Below are 10,839 nucleotides of genomic sequence, written 5' to 3'. Positions count from 1 at the left end.
CACATATCTATTCATGTACACTGGGCATGTGGGTGCCGGTGTAAACAGGAGGTCGATTGGTCACGCTTGATACTTAAGATCTTTCTCCCAACCACGCACTAAAACATACAAATTTCAAATATACAAATATATATATATATATATTTCAAAGGTTACAAGGCTGCAGGTCTTGCTCTATCTCTCCTTCAAACAGCTAAACCTCAAATTGACTTTAAACATTTTAACAACACACTTACAAATTAAGGTTTTAATAGAGTATGGGTTCAGATATTTGATCCACACAGGTCTCTCACTAGTTTCCTCTCGGTTTCTTTGTTGTCTGTTTTCACACTCTGCCGGCTCGTACAGGAGAGCATTAATGCTTTTGTTCGTTTACAGTTTCTTTGTGAACTTCATAATAGTTGTGCAGAACAAAATAAGTATTGATAAGTGAAGGAAATTACTTGTGACTTTAAACAATTACAGTAGAGGCACTGATCAAATGTCCATACTATACAAGACCTGTCCAATCCTGTGTACGTTTTCAATTTTGGAAACCTGATTGTGACCTGAGATGTGAAAATGCCCTCTAGGAATTTCCTAAAATACGCACCAATATTGATAGTCACTGAGCAACTGCTTTGCATGCCCATTAAATGGATCCATGCCTGGTCGAATCTGTATCATCTTTTTTTTTAAAACTCTTTAATACTTCATGACCTATTCACTCTGCTATTATGCTCCCTTTTGGGGTTTCCTTCTTGTTTTTGTTCCTTTAGCTCCGGGTTCGTGGTTATTTCATCCTATATAATGTCTACTTTATGATGTTTCTCATATATTAAACTATGCTGGTTCTGTACCTTAATACATCAACTCATAACTTTGTTGTGGTAATGGCAACAATGGCAGTTTAATGCTTTCTTCAAATGATATATATATATATATATACACATATATATATATATATATATATATATATTTACATATATATATATATATATATTTACATATATATACATATATATATATATATATTTACATATATATACATATATACATATATATACATATATATATATATATATATATTTACATATATATATATATATATATATATTTACATATATATATATATATATATATATTTACATATATATATATATATATATATATTTACATATATATATATATATATATATATATATATATATAATATTTACCTTTTTAACGACAGATGTACAAAAAAAAGTGCAAATCTCATAGACATGTCAAATCTAAGATATACATATATATTAGCAGCTTGGATCACGTTGTCAAAGACATACAGTAACTAGGCTACCACATGAACTCTTTCCCCTCAAACCCTTACAGCTCCAACAGGGTACATTGAAACATCCCTTTTTCACAAGCTATTCAGTTTAATACCATGTATATACAAAAACCTGAAACACCTTCAAAGGTTTTGTCAGCCCAGGAAAAGAGCAGCGCTCAACTGGTTAATCCCATAAGAAGAAGCATTTCAGACGTCCCCCCCGAGTTAACCAGAAAACGCTATTTGACACCATGGCAAAGCGAGATGAGTCTGACCTCGGCTGTCAGTTGAGACAGAGACACACATCATTCAAATGAGACAGGCAATTAGGGGAAGGACAAATCCAGACAGCTAAAGAGAAACAGAGAAAGAAACAGGGAAGTACAGGAAGAGATGGGCACAGGCTGTGGTGATGTGGGAGAGCAAAAAGAGAGGTGGAAGAGATAGAGGATACAGCAGCAGGGGGAAAAATAAACACAAAAGTGTGGTAAGAGAGAGAAGGAGAAGAAATATGATTAAAAAAAAACTTCAAAGGGACTTTCAAAATGAGAGGGGATTTGGTGACACTGAATGATACAAGGAGAGGCAGCCGTCTTTCATCAGGCTACTGATGAGTGGAAGCAGAGAAATATAATAGCATCATTCCATGGAAATTGAAAAAGGTCTGAGAAATATTATTTTTTGTTTTTTAATAATTTGTATGCACACGGTATGGTTTCCTACGGGGCATGGGGATAACTAAAGAAATCGAGAAGCAAATACAAACACAAACTTCTCATTTGCCTGATGTCAACTTTTGCCTTCGCCCTACAATTACACCAATGATGTCTTCCCACAATCATTCACCCTCAAGGATAGACATTCATAATTTCAAAATACAGAATCATATTTTAGTGCTGTGCTGGGTTGCATCCTCACGGAGTATAATAGTGCCATCAAGCTTGTTTTGTAAAGTATACTTCTGCGGTGTGCAGGATGGAGCAGCTAGGCCGAGGTGGACGTGTCCCTACAGCTCACATCGACAATTCACCTTCCAGCACGTCTTTTTTATTTATTTCCTCTTTCTGTCTAACTTCCTCTCTTAAGGGTCATTTTAATCATTCATTTCCATTTCATTTTTACTCTTTGTTCATGTTTTTTTTTCGTTTTTACCCGGAGAGTGTAATAGAGTTGGAAAAAGCTTTAAGCGGGTCTTACAATTTAAATGTTTTAAAATTGTCAGAGCACAGACTGGATTGTGCTATATTTACAGCTGCCTTAGTGATACGAATATATGTATGCATACTTTATGTGGGGGTGGGGGTACCAATATACTACTAATAGTATACAGTTGTCCTCTATACACACATGCAGTATTTAAATCAGTTGAACATATTTTAAAGCTTGGGTAAGTAACATTGGAAAATCCAGCAAGAGTAAGCTAGGTTTTAAAAATCATAAAACTGAAAATACCAGCCCTGTGACGCCATCTCTTTTCCAATGAAAGTAGCTGCAGCACTAGCTCCAAAAGAAAAAAATATCCAAGTCGGCAATAGTATCAGGCCTCCCTCAAAAGCCATTACCCCAAAATGATCATGATTATAAACAAATCATAATGAATAAACAATAAACATGACTATTGTTAGTACTCAGCTGTCAAGCTAGCAGCCTGTGGAAGATCCCAGTGACATGCCCATGAGTGCACGGGCACAGCACGTGCAGGCAGTCAAGCAGCTAAACAGGCAGATGGCCTGAATGAAATGAATGGACACTTATTACAGTCCTATGACAGCCAAAGATACCAGAGTATTTGATTTTAGAATTTGATTCACTGATAGCTGTCAGGGATACCCTAACCCTGAAATACTTCAGCTACCCTAGCTTTAACTGATGTGGTCGATCTAGTTAAGTTCTGTCTTTATGGTAACCAAGCAGAGCCATAAGATTCATGTTTTTAACATCACAATAACATATTTTTTAGCCACCTAGACAAGAATTAGGATGTTCAGCCATTATCGCCTTTATATTTCGGCTTTTGGATTAAAGGAAGACTCGGATCATAATTATTCACCATGACACTAGCTTTATTTTTTTTATTCAGCAGCTATTAGGATAATAATTGAACCGGACCATATTTGGTGGGATTCATATGCAGCTCAGTGTGACAGCTCTTATGGATGGTCTGAACAAGCAGGGTGCATGCTAAGCTCGCGTCTGTGTTCATTTAAAAATAAATAAATAGTTAAGAGTAATGCCGGACGTGGGTGTGGCTTATACCATCAGTGATTATTATTACATTGTCAAATCTTCATTTTCTGTCCTAAATTGTTTTCTATTGCCATTTACTTTCATCAAACACATCTATAAGTTCAGTTGCCAATAGAATAGAATGTACCTGAACTGATCAATTAGTTAAACATAAAACATTCTGTAAGCCCGTTATAGGACTGAAGGGATATCAAAAGAGGTAGTGCATGCTGTGCGAGAGGGTCCACATGAAGGTAAAGTTCTCAGAAGGGTATAGTTTCTATAAAACATAAAGCTTTAGAATAATCTGAAAAGCTTTTATACACTTTTAAGATGGCCCCATACTTCAGCTCATCATATTATACTGTCAAGTAGTGTAAAGTGGTGATCGCTGAGGATGGAGGCAAATATTACTAATAATACAATGTGAATATCCAATACATTCATATTCATCCCTCCTACTGGACAGTTGCTGGCTTGGCTATTCCTAATTTGCAGCCAGAAGGTTTTTCACACATTCTTGTTGCCTGTGCTGATGTGCTGTGGGTGCAATGCACTGCAGGACAGGCAGGGAGGTCTTAGGGCAAACCAGATGACGTACGATGATGTGATACTAGCATGATAAGAGGTTCCACCATGTTGGAGCCAAGTAGTCTGCTTTGCAAATTGCTTGGCAAGTTCAAGTTCATCACATGTGAGCTGTGTGCTTTTTTTAATGACCACTTAAGAGTTTTAAATAGGGGAGGGCCAGGGGTATAATAAATATTTGTCTTCCAGTATATAGCGAGACCATTGCCTTAATACCAAACAGATGAACTGCTGGCTTGACCTTGTTCGGCAAAGGAGGGGAAGAAGAAGCTGCAAGATGATACGATGAGGTGAATCAGATCTGTAATAGGAGTCATGCGTCATATTATAGCTTTGACAATTGGTTTGCTTTGTGTAATTTCTATTTGTGGAAATAAGCCATCTTCTGACATTCTACTCTTTGTGGCCTTGGCCTAATGAGAACAGATGAATGCGTGTGTCATGAGATATGGAGAGATTAATAGAATAATAAAGGATAAGACTGTCCAGGGGTGGACTGTCCACAGTCTATTGTGACTGAATGACAAGGGAAGGTGAGGAAGGAATGAATCGGCATATACACAATGGAGTGGCGCAAAAAATAAATGATCAAGTGGAAGTACAGTGGGTACACAGCTGCACAGTTAAAACCTTCAAACATTGAGCTCTATTGTGAAATCTTTGGATTTTGCAAGTTTGACATATTTTCCCGGTTTTGGAACATCCGGATATACAAAATAGAGAGCAGCGGTCACCATTAGACGTACAACTTCAGAATCAAAGTGAATGTAAGTTACACTGCATCTTCTAGTGGCTGAAAACTGGGCTTAGAATTTGTTAAGCCATGTTAAGTTAATGCATGATCTGATTAATATAACTAAGGTTATTGTTAACCTAGTTCTATAAGCACATACAGAGATCTTTCTTTGTGGTGTCATATTTAATCCATTTATCCCCAAACTACAGGGATAATGTGGCTCCTCTGAATCCCACAACTACATGCTACAAATGTTAGGAGCTGGATTTTACCTGTCAGTGTCAGTAGATTGTGTAAAGCACCTTTGTTGTTCTATTGCTGTACTAAACCTGATGCTGTAAACAAGTATTTTCATCATGTTTTCGACATTGTTTCCACAGTTTGAGGCTTGACTAGTGCTCTTTTTTTCTTACTCATCGCCTTGTTGTGCCCTCTACTTTTGCAATAGTTTAACAGCAAGTGAAAACTAATATTCATATGTCAGTATTAGATGGAAACATAATGCATGTTTCTTTCTTATTCTCTGAAAATGTTGCTAAAATGTGCACTTTACGTGAATGGAATCTGGATAAGTGACATGCTGGACAGGTGATGATGCATATAGGCCCCAGCTGGCCAGGTGTGAACCAAGGACTGCAATGTGAGAGTGAGTCAATGTGTCACCCGAACATAATATAACATATAGAATATGTATTAACCGTTGTTGGAAACGGACTTATTTTGCACATACAGTGTGTAATGCTGGATTTGCTGTTAGTCCAACTCTTTAAAGTCAGCTTATCAACAGTCTGTTTCTGGAAGAAAGAGATACTGCTATGTCTGGAAGAGAGAGATGATGCTGTGTGATTATAAGAAGTCGGAAAAGTCAACAAGAGTGTATGGTATAGCTTCAGTGCTCAATAATATGCTCCAACAGTAAGATTGGATAGCAGAGATGCTGTTTGAAGCATGTTTAATTGTGGTGGTCCTAACCTCCTTCTGCATTTACAATGCAAAGAGGCGTTTCCTTGACCGCTGTCGACTCTCTTTGCTTCAAAGGGATATTCTTTGGATATGCGATACAATTTGAAATCAGTGCAAGGGAATAAGGGATGATCAAACCTAAGAAGATGAAAATGCAACAGCACCAAATTCAGAAAGCAGCATTTTGTTATTTTTTTACGTTCAAAATACAGAAGCTTTTAATCATCTCACCTGGAGAACAAGAAAAGTACAAGGAAACAAAGTATACAATCAGTCTGTTTTCTCTATTGCCATTTAGAGCAGTTTATAACCACGTCTCAGTGCTTTTTTAAGCATCTAAACAGAAAAGCTACAGCTCTATGCATAGCAATACACTATCTGATTCAGCAATTAACCGCTCCAATTAAAGGGAAACTTCGTGTCATTTTATGATCACTGTCTTTGAAAACAAATGTGTCCTTTTTTCCCGTTAGTCTTTTCAAGAAAGTGTCTCCTTAAAGCATTACAAAGAGCAGCAATTCAGCGCTCTATCCTTTTAAAGATCCTTTCAATAAATAGAGAAAATATCGATATATAGATACAAATAAAAAACATGTGCTGGCCTCTCTTCATCCCTCACTCCTCTCTTCTCGGTGCATTGGTTTTGCCAAGCGCCTTAGCGTTGAGCTGCTCTCTTTTCAATACCGCTGATTAAAAATGTCTGATGCATCAACACGACTAAGCTGATTACAGATTTAGTTTCCCCGAGCAAAGGTTTCCAAAAAGGGCAAAGTGAGAAAGAAGTGAGGAATAATAGAACACACAGAGCCAAAGCGCCGTCTAATTTGTTGAAACTGTGTGTGACTGCGGGAGCATGCTCTTCTGTATTTGTGTGAATCACTTTGAGTGTGACTCAATATGGATTGCGTCATTTTAAACAAAACCTTGAAGAAGGAAGAGGTGGAGAGAGACTGTGTGACTGTGTGTGCAATGGCTTTTGTGAGTGGAACCTGCAACAGGAGCCCTTTTATGGGATGTAGAGACCATGGATGTGACTAACATTGTTCATGTTTTTTTTGTTCTTCTGTATCTTTGAGGCTCTCAGTGCGTCGACGCTGGCACATCAGTATTATCAGCCACATCATAGACTTGCCGCTCTCTGGTTATATAACAACCGTCTTTTGTGGCTCTTCTTAAAAGACTGTCATGCTTTGTTCACAATCTGTCACACACCTCTGACCCTCTGGCTAAAGAGGTTTATAACACTACGCATCAGTAAGCTCTGCTCTGAAGCTGTGCGCACCCTGATGCCCACTCCACACTGCAAAGGACAGATGTCTCTGATGGAAAATGATTTGGGAAATAATCTGACCTATTTCTGCACTGATATTTGCCTGAAAATTGGGGGGATGGCACAACACTCATTTTTTAAGTAAATGTGCCTTTTATTTGTTCGTCCTCAGGACATTTTCAGTAAAACTTTGTATTTGGACTTTAAAACATAGGACATGCTGGAGAGATTATTTTACAAACAGCCAGAAACGAGAAAGAATCCATTCTGATTGCAGATTAAGGTTCAAACTTTTTTAAATTCCCAGCTGTTACCCCGCCTCAGCCATTAGATTTTGACATGTCATTGGCTTTGTTTCCCGAATTTGACTTGGTACTGCAGACGACCCCTGGCAATAACAAAAATGACGTTGATGCTGTTGTTATAAAACACGTCTGCATGGCGACAAAGTCAGCCTCCCTATTCAGTTTAGTGTCTTGAGGCTATACATTGGCATGACATCACAGACTTTCTTTTCAGCCTTGTTTCATTTTGTCTGCTCATAAATGCTACATTGTCCACAAAATGAATAAGTTGTTGTTCTCTTCAAGAACACAAATCATGGAAAGAATCTGGGTGAAAAGTAAATACGACATTCTGCCCAAAGCGGGCAGTGTTATTAAAACGTAGAAAATAATGATTTGTGCAATACATATTAATAAATGTTTGTCATACAGAATGCTTAAAGAATTGCAGGATTTATTGTCTTTTTTGTTTCGGGGCTGTGTTTATTGTGTGGGCTTTGGATAAGGGCAACACACACTGTGACAGATGGACTTTGCGTGCAAGGTTACTTTTAGAAATGAAGTGAGGATTATGACTCTTTTAAAGTATGTTTAGGCAGCTTACACAATATACTGTAGAACATTCTAACAAAAAGTCCAGCTAATAACTTTTTTTTTATAATCAATATAGAGAGAAAATAATCATCTGTTCTTGATTAAAAACACTTGTACAGTTGTAGAAATGCCAGTAATCACTTTAGCTGTCTGAACAGCAAGCTGAACATTGTTTAGAAGAAGCTCTGCATCAAACACAGCGTTGAGTTTGATTTCATTTGTTTCCTTTTGTTGTTTCCACCATTTGATGACTTCTTCATGTCCGTCTTTGAGTTATTTGTTTCTCTTTTCATTGCTAGCACACTGGTTTAGTTTAGTTATTTAGTTAGATTGGTTTTGCATGTTTGACCATTATCATCTAGTTAATAATTGCTTGTGGAATATATATATATATATATATATATGCTGCCCTATTAAATGAGTGAGTGCAGTAAACCTCAGCTGAGTCAAGAACTACACAATCCTTTAACCTTATAAGCTATTGATATGGTTAATCAGAGGTAACTATACTTAATGAGACTATTAGACTACATTAATTGTCTGTCATTTCTTTATGTGGGCTGTATCTCAAGGTGATTTAATGTAAATTAAATCATTATTCAATATTTTTCTTTTTTTTAAATTACTAATTACTTTTGATAGCCTCTTAAATTTCTTTTTTTTTTCTTACTGGACCTGGATAATTGTGGTGCTTGATTGTTATTATTTTATCGTTTAATGTTTTATTATATTCATAATATTATAATAATTGTATTGATATTACAATGATCGTTGATATTTGCAAATAACCAGATCAGTACCCAACCCATTACCAACAATGTTTTCCCATTAGCTGTATTTGTTGTTATTTAAAACACTTACACATTTATCAAAACCTTGAGAGGAAGGTTTGGGAGACACAAATACATTCTGTGGGTGAGAGTTGGCATAGCTACGTAGGTAAGGAGATCCACAGAGTATGAGTGCTCTGCTGCGTGCGTGGATGTATTTGTGGGTCTGCTGGCAGGAAGCAATGATTCAAATATATTTATACAGTATTTCAAAACAATAAACATGCAGCAAACAGCCTGGCAAGTGTGTTATGTGTTTCCATGTGAGAGTGAGTCAACCAGTGTATGTGGTTGACCTTGGAGAACTGATCATTTGCGAATTCCAGGAAATAGAAGATTCATTTTTAGAACTGAGGATCTACCTCACTGTCTCATCTTTTCAACAGCGGACAAGCGAAAAAAGCGGAAAGGTGATATTAACAATAGAAAATGTATGACCTATGCTTGGTTAAGAAAACCTTTCACCAGTCATCACCCCTATGTAATTGTGCATTCACATATGCTTAACCTTACTTTGAATCCCCTTTAAACAAGGGGAACAAAAATGTTGTATCATATAAAATATCATAGTCTGGAGAAAATGAAGCAGCTAAGTGACCGATTACTCCATTATTCAATCAACTGAGTAAAAGTTTGGACGCAAATCTAGTAAGATTTGTTCCCATACCATGAGTGTTTTGGGAATGCTCAGGAGAAAGGTTTCTGACAGGGAGTCATGGGACAACATCCGGTAAAGCGTGCCTCCTCTCCAGTAGGAACTCCATTTGTGAGACTTTAGTGAAAGATACAAATCGCCATATTTATTGGGTAGCTTTTCACTTGAAGTATAGCCAGGTTTCCATCCAAATGTAGCGTATAGCTTCAACATGGACATATTTCAGGACAATTGTAAAATGCTAATTCATGCACCTTGTTATGAAAACTGTTCTGCAAATACTAGTAGGTTTACATTTAAGATGCAGTAGGTGGCGCTAATTCACAAGTTAGCCAGGTGCCATTATATCATTGCAGAAGAAGGAGACGAAACAAAGAGCACCAGTCAAAGCTTAATTAGTGGGAAAGAATTATAAATCAATATAAATGTTAGCCTTAGCATTGTTCTTCACTGATCTGATGTTTTTGTCTGCCGCCATTTTTCCTCTCTTCAAAAGCTTCAGTGGACATTTAAGTCACCTGCTTCATGGACGTCATGCTCAATTCAATAAAAGCAATAACAGTGTGAAACTGTTTCCGCCGCAGTGTGTCTCTGGGTGCAGAGTAAGGGTTGTAGATGCACTATATCACTGCGCGTATCACTAGCGGACCCAACAAGCCTGGAGTGGGTTAAAAGTGGTCTGAGAAGTAAGCAGACAGTCAATGGCAGTATAAAAACAGGCTATAAAAGGTGTTCGGAGAAAGTGTGAGGCATCACAGCTACGAGAGGTCCTTCAGCACGCAGCCATACCTGGCCACCCAAAGTATTGTGCGGCTTGCTGCCAAATAATGTGAGATTAGCTGTGGACAAAAAGATGTTCACATTCACTCGGTCACGGACGTGCGGATGCTCGAACGCATACCTTCACACACACACACCACCAAACACATAACCTCATGATGAAACACTAGTGAATGAGATGGACATGCAGATGTAAATACAGAGGAGGAAGGCTCTCTGGACAACTCATAATAATAGAACGTGCATCCATGTGTGTGCCTGAATGCACATGTCAGTTGGGTGATTGAGTGGAGGGAACAGAGGGGAACAGGGAACAGTAATCACAAACCCAGACACACTTGGTTATATACAAGCACCACTACTGTTTAAGTCCTCCGCTGGACACACATGTTTTATTAAAAGAAGAACATAGAAAAACAGCCTATTTATTTTCAATCTGCTAGTGACATCAACAGATAAACTGCTGTCTAGTTAAATTATTTACCTTGTTTCCTTGGGCATTCCACTTTGCTACTAGTTTCACCCTCAACACTGATCAGTCCCATGTGGAACTGGGGCCATCTGCAATAATCAGTGGAAGACACTGGGTGACAGGGTGTAACAGAGAGATAGAGGGAAGGGA

This window comes from Anarhichas minor, unplaced genomic scaffold, assembly GCF_050575085.1.
Source record: "Anarhichas minor isolate MPS153535 unplaced genomic scaffold, ASM5057508v1 ptg000026l, whole genome shotgun sequence".
In the NCBI taxonomy this organism is placed as follows: Eukaryota; Metazoa; Chordata; class Actinopteri; order Perciformes; family Anarhichadidae; genus Anarhichas; species Anarhichas minor.
Note: the sequence above shows the minus strand (reverse complement) of the source record.